At 43.2% G+C, this 21345-nt stretch overlaps 1 protein-coding gene across 5 annotated transcripts in view; it reads right to left on the bottom strand.

The window, feature by feature from the left end:
* THRB (thyroid hormone receptor beta) overlaps nucleotides 1-21345 on the bottom strand; it is a 392434-nt gene that overhangs the window by 192036 nt on the left and 179053 nt on the right. Inside the window, exon 1 of one of the 5 annotated variants that reach the window (XM_079923065.1) lies at nucleotides 15147-15387. The exons of the other annotated variants lie outside the window; for them this stretch is intronic. The gene's annotated coding sequence lies outside the window, so the exon portion shown is untranslated. Of the gene's footprint in view, nucleotides 1-15146; nucleotides 15388-21345 lie in introns of those variants that run through there. 5 annotated transcript variants of the gene reach the window in all.

The raw sequence follows: 21345 nt of genomic DNA, 5'->3' as shown, positions 1-21345 counted from the left end.
AAGAGCATGATAATGTTTGAGCTAATGGTTATTTGTTTAGAACCTAAAAGGAATATATGCTATTCTAGAAAAATATTAAAAATATTGAAAAGTATAAGAAAAAATGACTAGTAGTATATCTAGATATCTGAACTCTTATTTCCTTTCTAGTTTTTCTATATATCTGTTTTGCATGTTCTATGCATATATAATATAGGTGAAATTGTATCATAAATTCTGATTTTTATTCTTTTCCCTCTAACATTAACCATCTTGTTATGCTCTCCTCTCTTCAAAAATAGCACTTTTAATGACTTTACATAGTCCACTAAAAAGATATAGCATTATATATTTAACATTATCCTATTGAAGGCTATTTGGTTAATTTTCAAACACAAATAATGCCACAAATAACATTTCTGATCCAAAATCTGTTTCTGAATTCTGAGTTATTTCCTTAGGAAAACTCTTCAAAAGTGTTCCAGAAGCTTCTCAAATACTTGTTCAAAGAATATGGACATTGAGTAGGTTCTTGATATGACTGCAAATGACTGTGTCTTAAACTATTTGCTTATAGGATCCTTCACAAATTTCCCTGTGACTTTGCTGTGTATCCTCCAAGTTTTTCTTGGATTCTAGTTGTTTTGAGCTAAAGTATAAATATTGTCTCTGGCGTTTCCAGACCACTCACCAATGGCCTGTGGTTCCACAGTCCATTGTCGTCAAGGTAGGACCATGAGTCTATGCTGTCAACTACAGAAATAGCTTTTGTGGTCATTGCTGCAGCCTCTGTGAATTCTGCTCGTCTGGCAAAGAAAGTGGGAGGTTGTGCTTTGAAGACGTTGCAGGCTGACAGTCGGCAGGAAGGTAGGGTAAATGATGCTTAATAGGACTGTCCAGGAGCTTGGGCAGTTGAACTGAGTGAGGGGCAAGGAGACAGAGGGGATTAAAATAATGCCGATCGGGACTCACCTGGTGGCACAGTGGTTAAGAATCCGCCTGCCAATGCGGGGGACACGGGTTTCATCCCTGGTGCGGGAAGATCCCACATGCCGCGGAGCAACTGAGCCCCTGCGCCACAACTAATGAAGCCTGCGCTCTAGAGCCCGCACTCCACAAGAGAAGCCACCGCAATGAGAAGCCCGAGCACCGCAATGAAGAGTAGCCCCCGCTCGCCACAACTAGAAAAAGCCCACGCGCAGCAACGAAGACCCAACGCAGCCAAAAATAAATACATAAATAAATAAAGATGCTGACCATATGAAGCACAGCAATAGGAAGTTTGTTACAAACACAGGCATAATTCCTATCGAAGTGCTGGCTTTTGAATTTGGGGTTCTATGAAAGAATCGGAGAGCCTTGGGGTGCAGGATTAGGGTGTTACAGAGGTCCTAGGTTGCAATGCTTTGTTTGAGGTCCTAGAATAGAAAATCACCACTGGATACAGAACACCCCTAGCTTTTGAAATATATATCAGAGCAGATCATCTAATTAGGCAGAAACCATTCTGTTATCTAATTAGGCAGAGACTATTCTGGAGTGAATGAAGTCTTTGTTATAAAGCCAAAGAGAGGAAAGTAAATTTCAGGCATGTGGAATCGATATTCTTGAAAAGGAGATGGCTGACGGTTTTATTAATAGGTAAATTATAATCCTTGGCTTTTGTATTTAAACTCTCACACTCACATCTTAAAACTCTTGTTTATCTTCGAATTCACCTTAGTGTAATTATTTGCCCATGGTAAAAACTCAATAAATATTTGCTGAATTTTAACTGAATGTATGTTTTCTTTCTACGAGTTATTTGAATTGGGGATTTTCCATGTCTTTGAAGTGAGACCTATCTGTGTTTATGGACTAGGTTCATGTCTCCCTTTTGTTTTTGTAACTCTATCAACCCGAAGTTTTAGAATTTTCCTTCCTAAGGAGGAAGGAGGTGAACTGTCTGTTTTCTTTGCCACGTAGGTTGCCACACCCCGGGTACTGAGGCCCCAACAGAAGACTTGCACTTGGTCTTTCCTTTGTCTGGAAGGCTTGTCTCCTGTGTCCCGCAGGGCCCCTCTCCTCACTGGGTACAGGTGGAAGGGTCCTTCAACAGAGACACCATTTCTGACCACACAGCTGATGTTGCTACTACCTCTCTGCACTTGGCATTTTTTGTGATTTTCTATCTTCGCTCCTTAGCCTTTTCACAGCATGTATTACAATTGAAATCATTTCATTTATTTTAAAATTTTCAGTATTTTTCAAACTTTGAAAACTCATAACAAGTAATGTTTGACTTTGGGACTTCCCTGGCAGTCCAGTGGTTAAGACTCTGTGTTCCCAATGCAGGGGGCACGGGTTCGATCCCTGGTTGGGGAACTGAGATCCTGCATGCAGCAGGGTGTGGCCAAAAACCCCCCCAAAACTAATAAATTAAAAAAAAAGAGAAATGTTTGACTTTGATTTATGCCCTCACATACACATACAACTGAAATGACAGTTTGATGAAATAACACGCTTAAGAACTATGGTTTCTTCATTCCATTCTAGTTTGTTCCTTAAAGAAACAATCATGAAAGCTGTCTGTGAACAGCTAAATTGATCTCATAATCCACGAACAGGGTACAACCCCAAATTTGAACTACTGGATTATTTGCTTTCTGTCCGTTTCATTTGATTACAAAAAAAGTAAGTTCCATGAGGTCAGAGAATAAATATTTGTCGTATTCACTGTTATCCAGTCGACAATAAATATTTTTTGAACTAATCAATACATGAAAAAAAAGAATGAATTAATGAACAAAGTCTTACTAAATTTATCTTCCTTATTTTGGCATACTTGCCTCTTTAAAAATAATTATTTAAGTAGAACGTCATTTCCTTTTCTGATAAAATGATTTTTAAAATCCAATCTAATGTTTTGTGTCGAAAACAGAGGGAGGGTTTCCCTGACACAGACACCTGCCTTTGCTCTCCAAATGCTGTAGGGTGCTGGGCAGACAGCATGCCTGCTGCCCCAAATGGAAGTTCTGTATCACATTTCTTTCAACTTGCAGAAAGTTTTTCCATGTGCTTATTTAAAATCTCTCTTTGTCAATCTGATACCCAATCACGCTATTATTATTTGATCTTTGTGAACTAAGGAAAAAAAATTCTGTTCAGAGTAACAAACTTTTCATGTGATTTAAAAATTATTTGCCTACCTATAAGAATTTTCCTTGATAGGGAACTATTTATCAATAATCTTTGCCTTGCAGAAATAAAATGTGTATTTTTACTTCTTTTCTTAAATGGGAAAGAAAAATGGAAGAGAGAAAATCTTCCCTTATCCAAAAAAAATTTTTTTTTACATAAATAACTATTTCCGGTGAAACTTTAATGACCATTCATTTGCTCTAAGGCAGTGCTTTTCAAATTTTAGTGTTGATCAGAATCAACCTGACGGCTTCTTAAACACAGATCGCTGGCCCCCATAGCTAATTTACAATGTTGTGTTAGTTTCAGGTGTACAACAAAGGGATGCAGTTATACATATACATGTAATCATTCTTTTTCAGATTCTTTTCCCATATAGGTTATTACAGAATATTGAGTAGAGTTCCCTGTGTTACACAGTAGGTCCTTGTTGGTTATCTATTTTATATGTAATATTGTATATATGTTAATACCAAGCTCCTAATCTATCCCTCCCACCCTTTGCCCTTTGGTAACCATAAGTTTGTTTTCTATGTCTGTGAGTCTCTTCCTGTTTTATAAATAAGTTTATTTATATCATTTTAAAATTAGATTCCACATATGAGTGATATCATATGATATCTGTCTTTCTCTGTCTGACTCACTTCACTCAGTATGATAATCTCTAGGTCCATCCATGTTGCTGCAAATGGCATTATTTCATTCTTTTTTATGGCTGAGTAATATTCCATCATATATATGTACCACAACTTTTAATGAGTTTTCACATGATGCGGATGCTCTGGTCTGAGCACAACGTTTTGAGAGCCAATGCTCTGAACAATGATTCTCAACTGGGGCCATTTGGCACCCCCATCCGTGGACATTTGGCGATGTCTGGAGGCATGTTTAATTGCCATGCTTGGGCCTGGGGAGGTCTTTACTGGCATCTAGTGAGGCCAGGGATGCAGCTAAATATCCTACAATGCACAGGACTTCAACTAAATTGTGATGATGTCACAGAAATAAACTTAATTGGGTAGAGTCTCAAGCAGATCTACTGTCATCTTTCTCTGTGTCTGTCTGTCTCTCCCACATTCACACATCCACGAAGCTCATAAAACACTGCACAGTCCAGACATTTGCTCACTCAAAATGTAAATGAGGACTTCTGTAGGGATGTGAAGCCAGATGGGATGAGGAAATACTTTTGCTCCCCAAGGGGCTGCAATCACCTTTGTCCAAAGCAGAGAAGATTCTGGGCACACCTTCATCATGGGAAATGTAAACACACGTGTCCCAGTATAATGGACTTGGAAAGGACCTTGCTATTCCCTAGCAGACTCAATATTTCTCTTTAATATTGTATATTAATGACAGAAGAACCTGAAATTAAGGATTCAATGATTCTCTAAGGTACCTTCTCTTACCACCTTTTCATAAACTCTTCCAGCCATCGATTTTCAGAATTTACAGAGCCCACACCACAAAGAAAACCTGCTCTCAGATAAAAAAGGAAAGGAATCTCACTCTCTGGAGTGACTTCTCCCCATCTCCTCCCCATGCTCCTTTTACACTTGTATCCCTGTCTTAGCCCCTGGGAGCCTGGGAGAGGTTGCCCATGGTTTCCACACAATGAATCATTCTTTTTACTCTTTTCTCATGCACGCTTGCATTAAGTTTATCCCCAAGTCTTTCAGAGGATCCTTTCTAAATCTCTCTTCCGGATTCTCTCCATTCCTTCTGCCTCTCTGGGGGTTCATACCAACATCATTTCTCTTCTGGATTATAGAAGAGCCTTTCAGTTGGCCTGCCAACCTCCGGATGCCTCCTTGTCAGAGGAGTGAGCTTTCTAAAACGCATACCAGATCATGCCATCCCACTGCTTGAAGCCTATCATGTGCTACTGACCGGTCAGAAGACCTTCTGGTGGCTCGTAAGGCTTTCTGTTCACAGACCACTGCTTACTTCTAATATCTGGTTCCTCTTTTCTCCATCCCCTCACGCCCTACCCTCCCGTCATGTCCCAATCAGGCTGAACTTTCCTGGTTTCCATGAAAGTGTCATGCCACCCCTAAATACCATCCTTTCGCTTGCACTGTTTCCCCTGCCAAGGACACTGGAACACTTGCCTCTGCCTCCTGCCCCACACCCACTCCTTTAAGTCTCAGCTAAAACGACATTTCCCCTGGGAAGCTTCCCTTGATCTCCAAAGTCAGGGTTAGGCATCCTACCCCTGTGTTCTCATGGCCTCTCATCAAACTCTTCACCGTGATTATGTTTTGTTATGATGGTCTGTGTCCCCTGGTGGCCTGAAAGCACTAAGAAGGTAGGTCTTTTTTTTTTTTTTGCGGTACGCGGGCCTCTCACTGTTGTGGCCTCTCCCGTTGCGGAGCACAGGCTCCAGACGCGCAGGCTCAGCGGCCATGGCTCACGGGCCCAGCCGCTCCACGGCATGTGGGATCTTCCCGGACCGGGGCACGAACTCGTGTCCCCTGCATCGGCAGGCGGACTCTCAACCACTGCGCCACCAGGGAAGCCCAAGCCCAAGGTAGGTCTTTATGTCTTCCTTTTTTTCCTTTTTTTTTTTTTTAATGTCTTTTTTTCTTAGAGCTCCTGTACCTGGCACATAGTAAATACTGGTGGTCCTTCTTGGTGGGAATTTAATAAAATATATTAGCCTGGGAAAGAATTAAATGAAGCTGGTGGGGGAGATACATTTTGAAATATAAAAGGAGCCTTCCCCAAAAGGTCTTTGAAATCAAACCATGCTGCTGACATTTTCTACTTACACGCCCACATTTGTGTGGCAGAATCATTATAAAACCCAGCTTCCTTACTAATTCTGAGCTGATCTCTTTAGATGGCCTTCAGTAATTTTCACATTCTGTTTTCTCTGGTGTGCATCTAACTGGATCACAGCATCACAGGAAGGCAGTGTGGCTGGACCATGGTGAGCTAAGGGGAGAAGGACGGGGGTGAGACCTGTGTAGCTGGGCCATGTCCTACAGGTGTCCTACAGCCACGGTGAGGAACAAAGTCCTCATTTTTAGCCCAGTGGGAAACCTCTGAAGAGTTTACATTGCAGTGGTGACATCATCACGCCGTCTGCTTTATGGACAATGGATTCGAGGCTGGGCCCAAAGTGGAAAGAGCGAGTCCAGTTAACAGACTATGGAAGCATTTCAGAGGGATGATGGCGGCTTGACCCAGGCTGACGGCAGCAGAGATGGTGCGAGTGTGCAGCCTCAGGATGTATTCTGGAGGCAGAAGATGTAGGGGTGGCCGAGAGTTTGGATTTCGGGGTGAGGGAAAAAGGAAGCAAGTATGACTTCTAGGGTTTTGGACTGAACATCCAGATGCCTGGAGCTGCCATTTACTGAGATGGAAAGACAGAAACTCCTACTAATTTTCAGCCCTGTTCTCACGCCCTCTATAAAGGCTGTCATCAACTTCAACACACCTTCCCTCTTTCCTCTCAACAACTTGGGAAATCATTGCCTGCACCACGCATTCTTCTAGGAGCATGTGCTCAATTCCCCAACCTGGCTTATGGTCCTTGTAGGGGAGGGACACCCCTGTCCTCACGTCCACGCCACCTTCCCATCCAGTAATGCCTGGAGCAGCTCTGGCTGTAGTAGGTGTGCCACACAAATTCGCCGCTTGGGGAGTGAAGCGTGATTCACATTGCAGCAAATACTATGCAGCTGTTCCGTGGAGCCGCTAAGAATATCCCACCTCCCGTGGGACTAAATGCTCATATCCTCCAGTTCATACCCCCTTGGACCTTTGAAGAAGCCCATTACAAAGGGCTTTGGAAACTATGTTCCTTTCTAGAATCGTAAACACAGGCATTTAACTTCTACTCTATATCCCGTGATTATTTAGCATTATCACTTTTCACCTGATGTATAGTTAACTTTTCTTTCCCATTATTAAGTGCTGCCTGAAAATGCAACGTCATTCCCTCTTCTGTTAAATGGAAATGCAGGGTAAGTTTCTCCTCATTGAAAACACTTTGAATCATCTCAAGTCCCTTTCATTTTCTATAATGTTCATTCATACTTTGGTTAGAATGCTTAAAAAAAAAAACTTAGGGGCTTCCCTGGTGGCGCAGTGGTTGAGAGTCTGCCTGCCAGTGCAGGGGACATGGGTTCAAGCCCTGGTCTGGGAGGATCCCACATGCCGCAGAGCAACTGGGCCCGTGAGCCATGGCCGCTGAGCCTGCACGTCTGGAGCTTGTGCTCCGCAACAAGAGAGGCCGCAACAGTGAGAGGCCCGCGCACCGTGATAAAGAGTGGCCCCCGCTTGCCACAACTAGAGAAAGCCCTCACACAGAAACGAAGACCCAACACAGCCATAAAAATTAATTAATTAATTAATTAACAAAAAACTTTAAGATCCCATAATATCACCTTTTAATGCATTTTAAAAGTTTTTTTTTTAAATATAAATCTGGTACATATTTGGAGTTAGGCATTTATTCTAACTTCCCACACAAAGCTAGAATGCTGCCTCAAATATTCTTAAGTCAAAAAAGAACATAGGGCTTCCCTGGTGGCGCAGTGGTTGAGAGTCCGCCTGCCGATGCAGGGGACACGGGTTCGTGCCCCGGTCCGGGAAGATCCCACATGCCGCAGAGTGGCTGGGCCCGTGAGCCATGGGTGCTGAGCCTGCGTGTCCAGAGCCTGTGCTCCACAACGGGAGAGGCCACAGCAGTGAGAGGCCCGCGTACCGCAAAACAACAACAACAAAACAAAAAAACAAAAACATAATTATGAAGAACTTATCCACAGGCAGGAATTAGGCTTTTTCTTGCCCATCCTCTTTGAGAATTACTCAGAGAAGTTAATTTTTGCTCTTTCTCCTCTCTAGTACTGGGATAGTCATTTTATATACCCTTTGTCATCGAATGGTTCCAACCACTCTGATAGATTTGACTTCCACTTCCCCACTGGAGCGGAGGGATACTTAGCAGGGTAACTAATCTGTCTGGAGTTGCACAGCTAGAAACAGCATCACCTGTATCCACATCCCGATCTCGGTGAGTCTAAAGCTCACATGCCCATTCTTGCAGGTCCAGTGATGGGGGAATAAATCCCATTTTGAAAAACCCAGTTCCACGGGAGCACTTGCCAGACTCTTTGAGAATTCTCCCTGAGCTCAAACCAAATCCTGAAATTTCCATTCACTGTCAGTCCTACTGTCTGAAATGGGAATTCTTTACATGGACTTTATACAAGGTTCCATGAAATCCCTGATATCACGGGTCAATTTTGCTTTGATATAAGTGCGCTTTCTGGGGAGAAAGCCTATGTGGTTTTTAGAAAATCAGGTTGCCAGAGAGGTCTGTCATGCCTTTCCCCAAAGGACGAAACCCTTTTCCTCGGGAAATACAGGACAAGCAGTCTTCTTACTCGGTACCTCATCCTTCTACTTGAAAACAGCTGCAATCACAACAACAGCCTTGTCTCCAGATTGAACACCCCCAGGTCTCCCCACCTTTCCTACAGAACATGGAGCATCTCCAAAGCTGCAACCTCCAGGGAACATACCCTGCTGTCCCCTCAGATGTGGCCCTTGAGGACACTCAGTGTCCCTCAAAGTATGGCACTAGGAACTGATTACAATGGCCTATTCACATATGCATTCAATATTCTATTTAAGAATAAGGAGACAGTTTTTCTTTTACAAATCTCTTTAAAAATTTTAAACTTTAGAAAACACAGCATTGTAATCTATATCCCTTTATTACCTTCTTTCCCCCCATCCTCCACCAAAAAAAAAGCCTGAAATCCAGGAGTGATATTTTCTTTGCCTTGTCTTTGTGCTCCAATTCAAGATAGATGAAAAATACTGGTAAGTACATTTGTGTAATCTCACCCTTAGCAATGATACATTAGAACTTTAAGAAAAGTTGGCCATTGGAAAACTGTGCCCTGAAGATGGACAGGCCTTGACCCTACCCTTGAATTGTAACAAAATGCCCGCAGCATTCACACCGAGAGCATCCGTCACGGGGTGCTGGACACTTACCCAACGGTCCTACGGACTCTCAGGATCTGCTGACATCTCCACAGCCTCAGCATGATCTGCCCCTCTTCTACCTCCAAGCCAGGTGGAATGAAGGCTTTCTAAGCACAGAAACTGCCTGGAACCCACAGCCATGTCCCACACTTCTGAGGCTGAGAGACCCCAATTAGACGCTCTTGACGTGCATCTTAGATGCCAGTGCGGACTGACGCTGGGCTGGCATCACGACCCTCCCAGACAAACAATTCACGACTTGGGGCTGTTCTCTGGCTCTGGGATTGCTCCCAGAAGCCAGTCCTGCAGCAGGAAGATGTGCAAAGCTGGTGGTAACCTAAACCCCCAGTGAAAGGAGACTCCTCTAACACCAGGAGGCTGCCTGGACAGCTAACACCTGACATGCTACCTTATCCATGTCTACAGGTCCTGAGACGATGAGAACTTACTTCTCTCCTATTGCCGCCCAGCCCGATCAGCATAATTGCAGCATAATCCTTCCCTCCACTAATTCCGCTGCTTACCACTGGCAAAGAGGACAAGAATAATTTGGCTTGAAATAAGGCTTGTGATTCCCATCTATTGGAAGTTTCCTTGGGTTGGGAAATTCAGGCTGGTGAGGCTGAATTTCAAATGGCTTTCTCTCTCTCTCTCTTTTTTTTTTTTTTTTTTAAAGAAAAGCATTATTCTGAAAATGTCCCATAGGGCAGTGCTTGTTTGATGCTGGGGTGCTGAGCAATGAATTTAATTTGCTTTCTTGCACTCTTCAGATAATATGTTTCTGTTGGTGTGTAAGGTCTGGAAGCTGTCTGCATGCCAAGGCAAGGCCCCTAAATGAAGCCTTACATAAACCTGTCGAACTATCTGCAGATATTAGGCATCTCAATGGGTGGTTATAGAGGCACGACAGTGACGGGCGAGGAGCCACCAAAACAAACGCTGGCTGAGAAAATACTTCCCAAAGCCTCAATCGTATGTAGACTTTGCCAGTAACGTTACCATGAGATATTTTTAAGGTCCTGATAAATTTTCTTTCTTTCCCACCTTTCATGCTTTCCCTCCTCTCTTCCCCGATCCTCTCTTTCAGCAAACATCATTCTCTCTCTCTCTCTCTCTCCCTTTCTTCTTCCTCCCCCACTTGTTTTTTTTTTTTTTTTTTTTGCGGTACGCGGGCCTCTCACTGCTGTGGCCTCTCCCGTTGCGGAGCACAGGCTCCGGACGCGCAGGCTCAGCGGTCATGGCTCACGGGCCCAGCCGCTCCGCGGCATGTGGGATCTTCCCGGACCGGGGCACGAACCCGTGTCCCCTGCATCGGCAGGGGACTCTCAACCACTGCGCCACCAGGGAAGCCCTTCCTCCCCTTTTGCTCTTCCCTGTCTGTCCCCTTCCCTTGCATGTCCCCCCTCTGCATGTTGTCGTTCAGACTCCACATTTTATTGCCAAGCCACCTGATACTCCTAGATTCCAAATGCCCACACGATGAGATTTCATCCTCTCCTGGGTTACAACAGTGAAGGTGGTCCGTCACCTCTGCCCTCTATGTAACACCCTCAATGGCTTCCCACTGGTTACCAGATGAGCTGTGATCTCCAGCCTGCAAAGGAGACCCTCCGATCTAGCCCCCAGAGCTGCTTCTCCCCCTGTCCCGTCTCCCATACTCACCTTCACCTGTACACCTCACATCTCTCACCCCCAGCACACGTGACCCTTCCAAAGCCCTTTCCCTCTCTGGCCTCTGACAGTCGCCCCTTCTGTTCACGCCTTCCCACAAGGGCTGAGCCTGTCTTTGAAGCCCAAGCCATTCCCTCCTGTCCCCAGGCTTAGTTAGTTCCCTCTTTCCCTCCCTGGGTTCACAATGCATTGAAAACATTTTTTTTCCTGTCTCGTCAAATAGGCAAAGAGTTCCTGGGGCAGAGGTGTTGCTGACTCACCCACCAGGCAGTTGCTCAATACATGTTTGCTGAGTGAACTTTTTTTTCTCTGAGTTTCTCCTGGAGGTTTCACCAGGAAGCAGCAGCACAGCATGGTACCGTGCTGACAAGAATGAATATGTGGGTCACATCTTGTCTGTGACTTGAACAAGTTCCCACCCCCCTTGCTGCCTCAGTTCCCCTCTGTCCACGGAGGTGATATTGTCCAGCTCTTGGGTGGGAGTGAGGAGTAAATGAATTGCTATGTGTCACGTGGTTTGAATACCGCCTGGAAAATGGGAAGGGACACGTTACATGAGAGTTTGTTTAATACAGTGGAAGGAAGTCATTCTGATACCCCATGGCCTCCTTGGCTGTGCTGGAGGGAGAAGGTTTTGCACATGATTAGGACGGACTTGGTTTAGAAGAGAAGATGCTTGATTAGGAATGTAAATGTCTGTCTCCTCCAATCAGAAGGAAGGATATTAACACTGAGAAGAAAACTCCATTCTGCAAGAAAACTGAAAGTGGGTGTATGCCACATTCAGGGCTATTGCACGGGCGAGGGATGTGGGTCTGGATGGCACATAAGGAAAAAAAAAAACCTAGTGGGGAAAATAAAACTCTCAGGCTACCATCTATGAGAAAGTACACGTTGTTTGCAAACTGTTTAATAGAAAATGTGTTCGGGTCCAGATAAGAAGGTAGAAAGCCGTTGACCATCATGCAATTTAACTTCAAAAGGTGAGTAGAAGTCCAAACTCAGAGACAACAGCCAAAGGGAAGTCTTGATTCTTTTTGCTTGTGGGTAAACCAAGAAGGAGATTCTCTAGGCTGAGACTCTGTAACATACACCTTCGCCTAAGTGCACCCTGCATGATCTGGCCCTGCAGACGTCCTGGCTGCGTCTCCTGCACAAGCCTTACGCTCCAGCTGCCCTGGCAGTGCTGGTAACCCGTCCAGGGGCTCACCTCCACGCCTCTGCATTGCAGCCGCCTTGCCTGGGGTGCCCTCCCTCTGCTTTCTGAAACCCTCGCTTCGGTTATCACTCTTCCTGGCAAGCCTTTCCTTGATCTCTCCAAGCATCTTTACTCTGGGCTTCAAAGCCCCCTGAAGGTACACATTTCTCAAAGCACTCAGACTGCATGACACTCGTCTGCTCACTTTGTCTCCCTCTCTAGACTGTGAGCCTGTCCAGAGAAGGACTGTGCCTCGGTCCCCGTTGCCTCCTCCATGCCCAGCACAGTGCTTGCAACAAAGTGCGTGCCCCATAAATGTGCGTTGCGTACTTACGGAACAGGCAAACTCATCGCCAGGTGCTTACGGTGGTGATGCTGGGGCTACACCGCGTATCGGGGCCGTACGCTGGGGATACTGCACCAGGGGTGTGGCTGAGGAATTTTCACCTTTGAGAAAGCTGGAATGATTGCACCATCAGGAAGGAGGAATAATTCGGATTCCTGAAAAGGGTTAATAACTATTGCATGTGTAGCTGACTGAGCCAAGACTTTAAAAGCTTCTTCATGAACTTTAAGCATCTTTTTGACTCGCTTATTGTAGGTGACAGTGCACATCAAGGCCACAGTGAGATATCACTACACACTCACCAGAATTACTAAAATTAAAAAGACCGACATTATCAAGTGTTGGAGAGGACTGGAGCAACTAGAAGTCTTATGCTCTGCTGGTGGCTCTGGAAGTTTATACAACCACTTTGGGAAGCTGTTTGAAAGTTCCTAATACAGTTAAGCATACATCTACCCTACGAACTAGCATTTCTACTCCCTGGTATATATCCAAGAGAAATGCATACGCTCTCCAAAAGACAGCTCCAAACCAGAAACGACCCAAACGTCTACCAACAGGAGAATGAATAAACAAACGGTAGGACATTCACATAATCAATGCTACTCAGCGATAAAAAGAATAAAATACTGATAACCGCACCAATATGCGTGAATGTCTCAATGCAGCAAAAGGTGTCGAATACAAAAGAGTATTTATGTAATTTCACGTATGGGAAGTTGAAGGACAGGTAAAAAAATGAACCAATGGTGATGGAAATCAGAATAGTGGTAAATACCCCCCCATCAGAACCACAGGTAAATCCTGTGGCTCTGATGCGGGGGCAGAAGAGGCATAAGAGAGCCCTCTGGGGTGTGGAAAAGTTCTGTGTCCTCTTCTGAGTGGTGGTGACATGGGTGATACCTATTTTAAAAAGTCATCAAGTCTTACATACTTTAGCATATGCATGTGATACTCAGTAAAAAGTTATAAATAGATAGATAGATGAGAGACCACCAGAAGCCTAGATGAGGCTCCATCATTCATATGAATCTCAGACAATGGATCGTAGAGACCCTCTTTGGGTCAGGAAAGGAGATCATCACTGAACAAAACCCAACAAACACTTCAGCTGAACTGGAGTGCATGTGGGACAGAGAATTAGTGGAAACTCAATTTGTTCAACCAACGAATAGTGAAGATGTATCCCTCTCAGGAGGTCACAGCTGTAGCATAACTCCTTCTGGGGGAAATGAGTGAATAAAGAGTTCAGCTGAACTATAATGGGATTTTTGCAACCCAGACCTTTTCTTAGTTGTAAACCTTGAATCAAGTTATTTCCTTGGGGTCCCACTGTTTGAAACTCACTTTAAAAAAAAAGTGAAAACTCTGAAGAGTGGAATCATACAAAAGCCAGAAAAGGGGAAAGAAAATCTGTCTCTAAAGTCTTTTTGCAAAGCTTTGCAGAAATGTGAGAGAAGCCAAAGGTGGTCAGAACCTCCAATCCTTGAAACCTACTGTGTCCGTCACACCTGTGCAACCCAAAGGAAATAGATGCTCCCGGAAAATACATTTTTTTCCTCGCTACCAAAGAGGGCCTTGGTCCCAAACCCGAGTTGAACTTGGATACCCTACGGGGAACTAGAGAAGTCCCACTACTCTTTCAGTGTTTCTCAGCTGGGGCATTACAGCATTTGGGGCAGGACAGATCTTTGGGTACAGAACTGCCCCTTGTATTGAGGTCCCCAAGGCTAGTGGCATCCCAGCACCCAGCCCACTGTGAGATCAACAAAATGCACGGAGGCAGTTCCTGATGGAGAACCACCACTGATGTTTTGGCTGAAGACTCAGGTGGCATCTTGCTGGCCTAGTCCACCCTGCATCAGTGTTCTGATTAGTAGATACAGTGTTAAATAAAATTACAACAACAACAATAAAGGAGTCAGCATTTGAAAGAACAGGGCATTTCACTCAAAAGTTCAAATTTCTGGAGGTTTCCCTGGTGGCACAGTGGTTAAGAATCCGCCTGCCAATGCAGGGGACACAGGTTCGAGCCCTGGTCTGGGAAGATCCCACATGCCGAGGAGCAACTAAGCTCATGAGCCACAACTACTGAGCTTGCGCTCTAGAGCCCGCGAGCCACAACTACTGAAGCCCTTGTGCCTAGAGCCCGTGCTCCACAACGAGAGAAGCCACCGCAATGAGAAGCCCGCGCACCACAACGAGGAATAGCCCCCGCTCGCCACAACTAGAGAAGAGCCCACGCACAGCAACAAAGACCCAACACAGCCAAAAGTAAAATTAATAAAATAAAATAAATAAATTTATTTTAAAAAAAGTTCAAATTTCCAGTTCCTTAAGAAGTGACTCGTTTAAGTTACCTGCCCAGCTTTTGCTGGCATTTGAATTTGCAGCCTGGAGTTGAGGTCAATGCTGCAGGAAGGTCATCTGACAAGTTATGAGCTGCCTTTCCCCTCTGTCCACGGGGCCTCACCCAGTGGACTGGGACTGGAGGAAGCCAGCAAAGATGGCGAGAGCAAAGGCCCATGTCTTTAAGCCTAGAGCAGACCTCATTTGAGTCAACACCCCAGCTCTCCTGCCCTCACCTTCCCAGCCCCATTTCTCCCAAGAGGGCAGAGCTTAAGATCTATCTCCTGGCAAGAGGCAGGGAAGCAAATTTATCAGTAGAAGGAAGAAAATCCCCACCATTGTATTGTCCATGAACCATGCCACAGTGAATGACCCTGAGCAGCTGTATGCCCCCAATCCCCGTCCCGCTGTACAGACCTGATAGCTCAACCAGTTCTGTTGCTATAGTGACCTAGCACTGGGTCTCCAGAGACTCCCTTCCACTCCTGCGCCGTATCAGACAAGGCTTAGAGCAAGTTCTTCATCTGTTCCCCCAGCCCTAAGTGCTGTGCGTGATAGGAGGGATGAATTTAGGAGGTAGGTCTGTGGATGAACCATGAAAACAAATTAATAGTTAAATATTTTTCAATGATACAAATGAACTTATTTACAAAACAGAAGTAGACTCACAGACATAGAAAACAAACTTCTGGTTACCAAAGGGGAAACGTTGCGGGAGGGATAAATTAGGAGTTTGGGGTTAACAGACACACACTACTACATATAAAATAGGTAACCAACGAGGACCTGCTGTATAGCACAGGGAAGTATATTCAATACCTTGTAATAACCTTTAATGGAAAAGAATCCGAAAAAGAATATATACACACACACAGACACACACATACATACATATATATGAGACAGAATCACTTTGCTGTACACCTGAAACATTGTAAATCAACTGTACTTTCATTACAAAAATAATAGAAATAGTTAAATATTTTTGTTACAGTTATCTTTTGGAAAATGACACATTTTTCATCTATAGAAATGATCTAAAACGTTCTCTTTAAATAATGTATATAACCCCCCAATGCTCAACATTACGAAAAATTGGGAGATTAGTGATGGAATTATGGCCGCTTGGGATTACTTTATGACAGGAAGTCCAAGGTAGTTTCAAGGAGTTCATGAATCCCTTGAAAGTTTATGGGGGATGTGTACTGGTGAGAATTTTTCTGGGAGGAAGTCCTTAGTTTTCTTCAGGTTCTCCTAAGCCACTAGCCATGCGTTGGCTTCTGAGCACTTGACATGTGGCTAGTCTGAAGGGAGATGTCCTGTAAGTGTGCAACGCACAAGCATTTCAAAGACTTAGCATGGAAAAGAGAATGTAAAAAGCTCCATGATTTTTATATTGGTTATTTGTGAGAATGATATTTTGGATATTGAGTTATGTGAAACTTAATATTAGAATAAATTTCACTTGTTTTTCTCTTTTAATGTGGTTACTGGAAAACTTCAAGTTACACATGTGCCTGCATTTGTGGCTCCCTTTCTATTTTTAGTGGACAGCACTGGGTTACAGCATAAGAGCGGTAAAAACAAAATAGATCTCAGAAGTTCCCGAGAAATGACAATTATGAATATATTTTAAAGCATTTATACAGTAAAAAACTAGAGGTGAATTTGGAGAAAAAAATGAGCTTTTGTAAAATACTGATTTAGATAGAAACAATGGTGTAAGTATGTATTTCACTTGGTTCCCTTAATCAGTTAGCCAGGATAATAAACCAGTATTAGAAGCTTAAACCCTTTTATCTTTTCAAATCAAAACCATAGTTTCCATAGGTTCAAACAAAGGATTTGAAAAAGTTCTTGGGAAAAGTAGGTAAATGGGTTAAGTATCATTTTTTGTTAATCTAATCTACATGCACCAAATAACAAAGAGTTTATTGTATTTGCTTTGGGCCAGGTCCAGCTCCCACCTCTGTCTTGTGACCCTTCCTAGGGGTAATTAAATGTGTAAAGTCTTTTAGAGCAACTCTTGAAGCTCCTTTTTTTTTGCCTGGAGCTTCTGGAAGGCAGCTTTCCTCTTTGGGTCTTCAGATCTTGGGGACATCAGAATCTCTCCTCAGATTTTCCTTTTGAACTGAAAGCTAATTCCTCTAGAGTATTGGGCTGGCCAAAATATTCATTCGGGTTTTCTGTAACATCTTCAGGAAAAACCCGAACGAACTTTTTGGCCAAATCCGTGTTGCCCAGGAGCAAAGGAATATTATTGTTAATTTTTTCTTTTCCATCGTTGTTATCAAGGATATGATTCATCTAGAACATTCTACTGAAAGACACTTCTTCTTATAGGAGCTTGACCCTTCTTGGTCTGAACAAAATGTGGGTATATTCTCATGTTCATTTTATTACAGAGTCCTGCATAGAACCTGTTGCAGAAAAGATCAAAGCCATTAGCTCCATTTCCTCTTCCTAATATTCTGCCGCCTTTTGCAATGCAAGCACTCTCTGTGTGCTGTTTAATGCGTCACTCCCAAGTTTGGATGTGGAACTCATGCGTGAATTTAGCTGTTACTGTATTTTCCTCGTGAGCACCACATTCATGCCCATTCACACCACTTCTTACTCCCCCCAAATCTTTTAAAAGCAGTGCTATTGGTGTCCAAAATTTCCATAAAACGAAATCCATTCATTTTGATGAGTGTTGGGTGGCCCACAGATAAAGTGACCACCAGGTTTTCCTTAACAAGCTGACTTGTTCTAACAAACTCGGGCCCCAGGCGACTGACATTCCTAAACATATTTTTTGGATCTTGTTCTTTCTTTGGTCTTGGGAATAGCACTTCTGACCTTTAAAACGGCAACTACTCCCCTAACCAAGACAGGATCTGTTAATGACTCTGTTTTCTTTCCAAATGTTCTTAGGGCGGGGACAACAGTCATTCAACGCAGCTAGCCATGTGGGGTGTGAGGGCATTGAGGATGGACTCAGCCTTCTCCCATTTCACTGTGTATAAGAATCTCCTGGGGAGTTTGTCAAAGTGCAGATTCTGATTTACTAGGTCTAGAGAGAGCCCTGCAATTCTCCATTTCCAACAAGCTCGTGGGTGGTGTCCGTGGGACTGACCATAACCATACTTTGAGAAGCAAAAGAGTCCATCTCTAAGAAATCTTCCATCTCCAGGAAATCTTCCATCTCCAGTATTCTATAATCTGGGTGACCAGAAACCAATAGCTGAACAGAAGTAGGGTTGGATTCTCTTGAGAACTTCTGCTGGAATACTCCAGAAGTCATAGTACCAGCTGTAGAAATTTCCTAAGTAGGAGGATTTAGAAATTAAGTCTGAGAGCCTATCACCAAACCACTTTAGAATCTTGTAGTGGATCAAGTTACTATCTAGCAGTTCTGTCAAATGTATATTTAGCTCCTTTGTTCCTAGAATATCTCTACGAATGAGCCCCTTTGACACCCCAGCTGGATGGCTGATGATGTTGGGTGCGAAACACATCTAAGTTTATTCAGTGACTAGTTACATAAAACAGCTATCTTGAAACCTTATGCAAAGAAGAATTTTGCTAAATAAATATTTGCTCTTCAATTTATCTATTCTGTAAATACAAACGCTCCCGTGTAAGGTTTGCTTTAAGTGGAAGATATCTCTCTCATTCCATATCTGATAAGTATGAAAAAATTAATTTATATTCACAGCAAACACAAACATTTATGGATCCTTCCATCCTTCCATTGATAAACATACATTGTTTATCAATCCAAGTAAGTAAGTATGTGTACCACCATGTATTTGATGCTGATAATAAATTCCTTGGTGTAGGTAAATTCTAAAAAAATGATGAAGTAGACTAAGTGAAAGTCAAAATGAAATGAATACATGATTTTTTTAAATGTATGATTTTTCTGCCTCTCTTGACTACAGGCAGATGATTTTTCGCCATATTAATTGAGAGTTCACACACACCGTGTGCCAAACTCCATGCCAGGTGCTGGCGGGGTAGGGGGTAGAGGGGTGAGAAGAAGAGTATTTCCAACCTGTGCCCCAGCCAGGCTCAACTGAATAGGGAGGGGGAATGGGCACCTAACCAGGTATTTACAACATAACACAATGATAATAGAGATATCTAGAAAATGCAATGCCGAAGAGAGGAATTCCCTGGATGGTAATGTTGGCCTTCGAGTCCCAACGAAATGCACTCTTACGTAGTCTCAAGTTTTAGGGAAAAAAATTAGCACGCATGCCTAGGTAACTTTTCAGCAAGTTTTGGAATTTAAACTAATTCACTGCAAGGGCAGAAGGGAGTGAATGATCCAGGTCATGGAGGTGGGATTTGAACCCACCTTTGTCTCATAATTAAAGTCCAAGCTTGTGCTGCTGCAACAGACTGAGTCTTAAGAAATTCTCAGCTCTTCGTAGGATAGGTTTCGTTTCCAAGTAAGTAAATAATAATAGTAATAATAATAATACCAACAACAATAACTGCAGCTGAAGTTAACCCTAATATAGCTCCTTTATCTGTCAGTTACTCACTGTTCTAGGCATTTTACATACATTAACTCATTTAATCTTCATAGCAACCCTACGAGGTATTGCCTCCACGTCATGGTTGAGAAAACGGGCAAAAGCAAGTGAAATAATTTCCTCTCAGTCACACAGTAAATACGTGGTAAAACTAGATTTGAACCTGGGAAATCTGGTCCTGGAGCCACTTTGCTACTCCAAGTGTGGTCTGTTGAGCAGCATCACGGGCTTCCCCCAGGAGCTTTGTTAGGAATACAGAATCCCAGACCCTGCCCCAGAGGTCTGGATTCAGAATCAGTGTTTTTAACAAGATTCCCAGTTGACAATATGATCATGAAAACTTGAGATGCACTACTCTAAGCCACCATAATATGCAACCTATGTAGATAAAAGACCTACCTCCGCCACCTTCCACCTTGGACTGAATCCCCATTCTGCAAGATTTCTACAATGCCCCCAGCCACCTCAGACCTCTGTGGCCACCTGAACTGCCTCAGCTTCACCCCATGACCTGAGTCAAAAGTATGTTCTTTCTATAACAGATCTATCACCACCAAACATTTCAGTTTCTTTACGGAGGATCTGAGGGGTCAGAGAGAAGGAGTCACTTCACTACCTTGCAGCTTCTGTCATCTCTCTGGCCCTTTGTCCACTATTGGTCATTCATTCATTCACCCCACAACCTCCACCTCCACCTTTACCTCCATCTCCACCTCCATCTCCATATCCTCCATCTCTGTCTCCATCTCCATCTCTATCTCCATCTCCCTTCTCTCTCTGGAGCAATGGACCAAACCTCCTCTCACCTCTAGCAAAACAGTTCCACTCTCATCCAGATCCCTTGGAGATTTATTTTTCTATCTCCAAGCATATTGGTCAAGGTATTTTCCCAAGTAAATACAGTTCCTTCCTTAGAGGAATTCTGTTGCTACTTGTTACTAGATATCATTTTCCCATCTTCTTACAGTTAATTCTTCCACTCTAACTCCTTTTTATTATGAAACACGATATGCATATGGAAGACTGCATATGGGCTAATTTTTTACCCTCAATTCCTACTCTCTTTGAATTTTAATGAAGAGAACAGTTGCTTTTCATTAACAACATATTAAATAAAAATATGAACTATACCATTTAGTAAAATGGCCATAATTAGTAGCCCACAGATCCAAGATACAAATGAACTGAGGCCAAGCTTAAACTAGAAAATTAAAGGTCTCTTTGGTTGGTAAATGGGATATACCAGACCCTCTGTCTCTTAACCTCAGAAATTAACAGAAAATGAGGCTGAACCCCCGGAGCTGTGCTAACAAAGAAGAGAAGGGGAAACTTCTCCCAGCAGCCTCAGGAGCAGCAGATTAAATGTCCACAATCAACTTGAGGTACTCTGCATCCCTGGAATATCTGAATAGACAATGAATCAACCCAAAATTGAGGCCGTGGACTATGGGAGCAACTGTAGACCTGGGGTTTGCTTTCTGCATCTAATTTGTTTCTGGTTTTATGTTTATCTTAGTTTAGTATTTAGAGTTTATTATCATTGGTAGATTTGTTTATTGATTTGGTTGCTCTCTTCCTTTTTTTAAAATAATATATTTTTTTTTCCTTTTTCTCTTTTTGTGAGTGTGTAAGTGTATGCTTCTTTGTGTGATTCTGTCTGTATAGCTTTGCTTTTACCATTTGTCCTAGGGTTCTGTCTGTCTGTGTTTTTTTGCTATAATTTTTAGTGCTTGTTATCATTGGTGGATTTGTTTTTTGAGTTGGTTGCTCTCTTCTTTCTTTCTTTTTTTTGTTTTTTTGTTACTTTTTAAATTTTAATAATTATTTTTTATTTTAGTTATCTTATTTTATTTTTTTCCTTCTTTCTTTCTTTTTTGTCTCCCTTTTCTTCTGAGCCGTGTGGCTGACAGCGTTTTGGTGCTCCAGCTGGGTGTCAAGCCTGAGCCTCTGAGGTGGGAGAGCCGAGTTCAGGACATTGGTCCACCAGAGACCTCCCAGCTCCACGTAATATCAAATGGCGAAAGCTCTCCCAGGGATATCCATCTCAACACTAAGACCCAGCTCCATTCAACAATGAGCAAGCTCCAGTG

Source organism: Stenella coeruleoalba (assembly GCF_951394435.1).
Source record: "Stenella coeruleoalba genome assembly, chromosome: 5".
NCBI lineage: Eukaryota > Metazoa > Chordata > Mammalia > Artiodactyla > Delphinidae > Stenella > Stenella coeruleoalba.
Note: the sequence above shows the minus strand (reverse complement) of the source record. Positions and strands in the feature narration are given on the sequence as shown.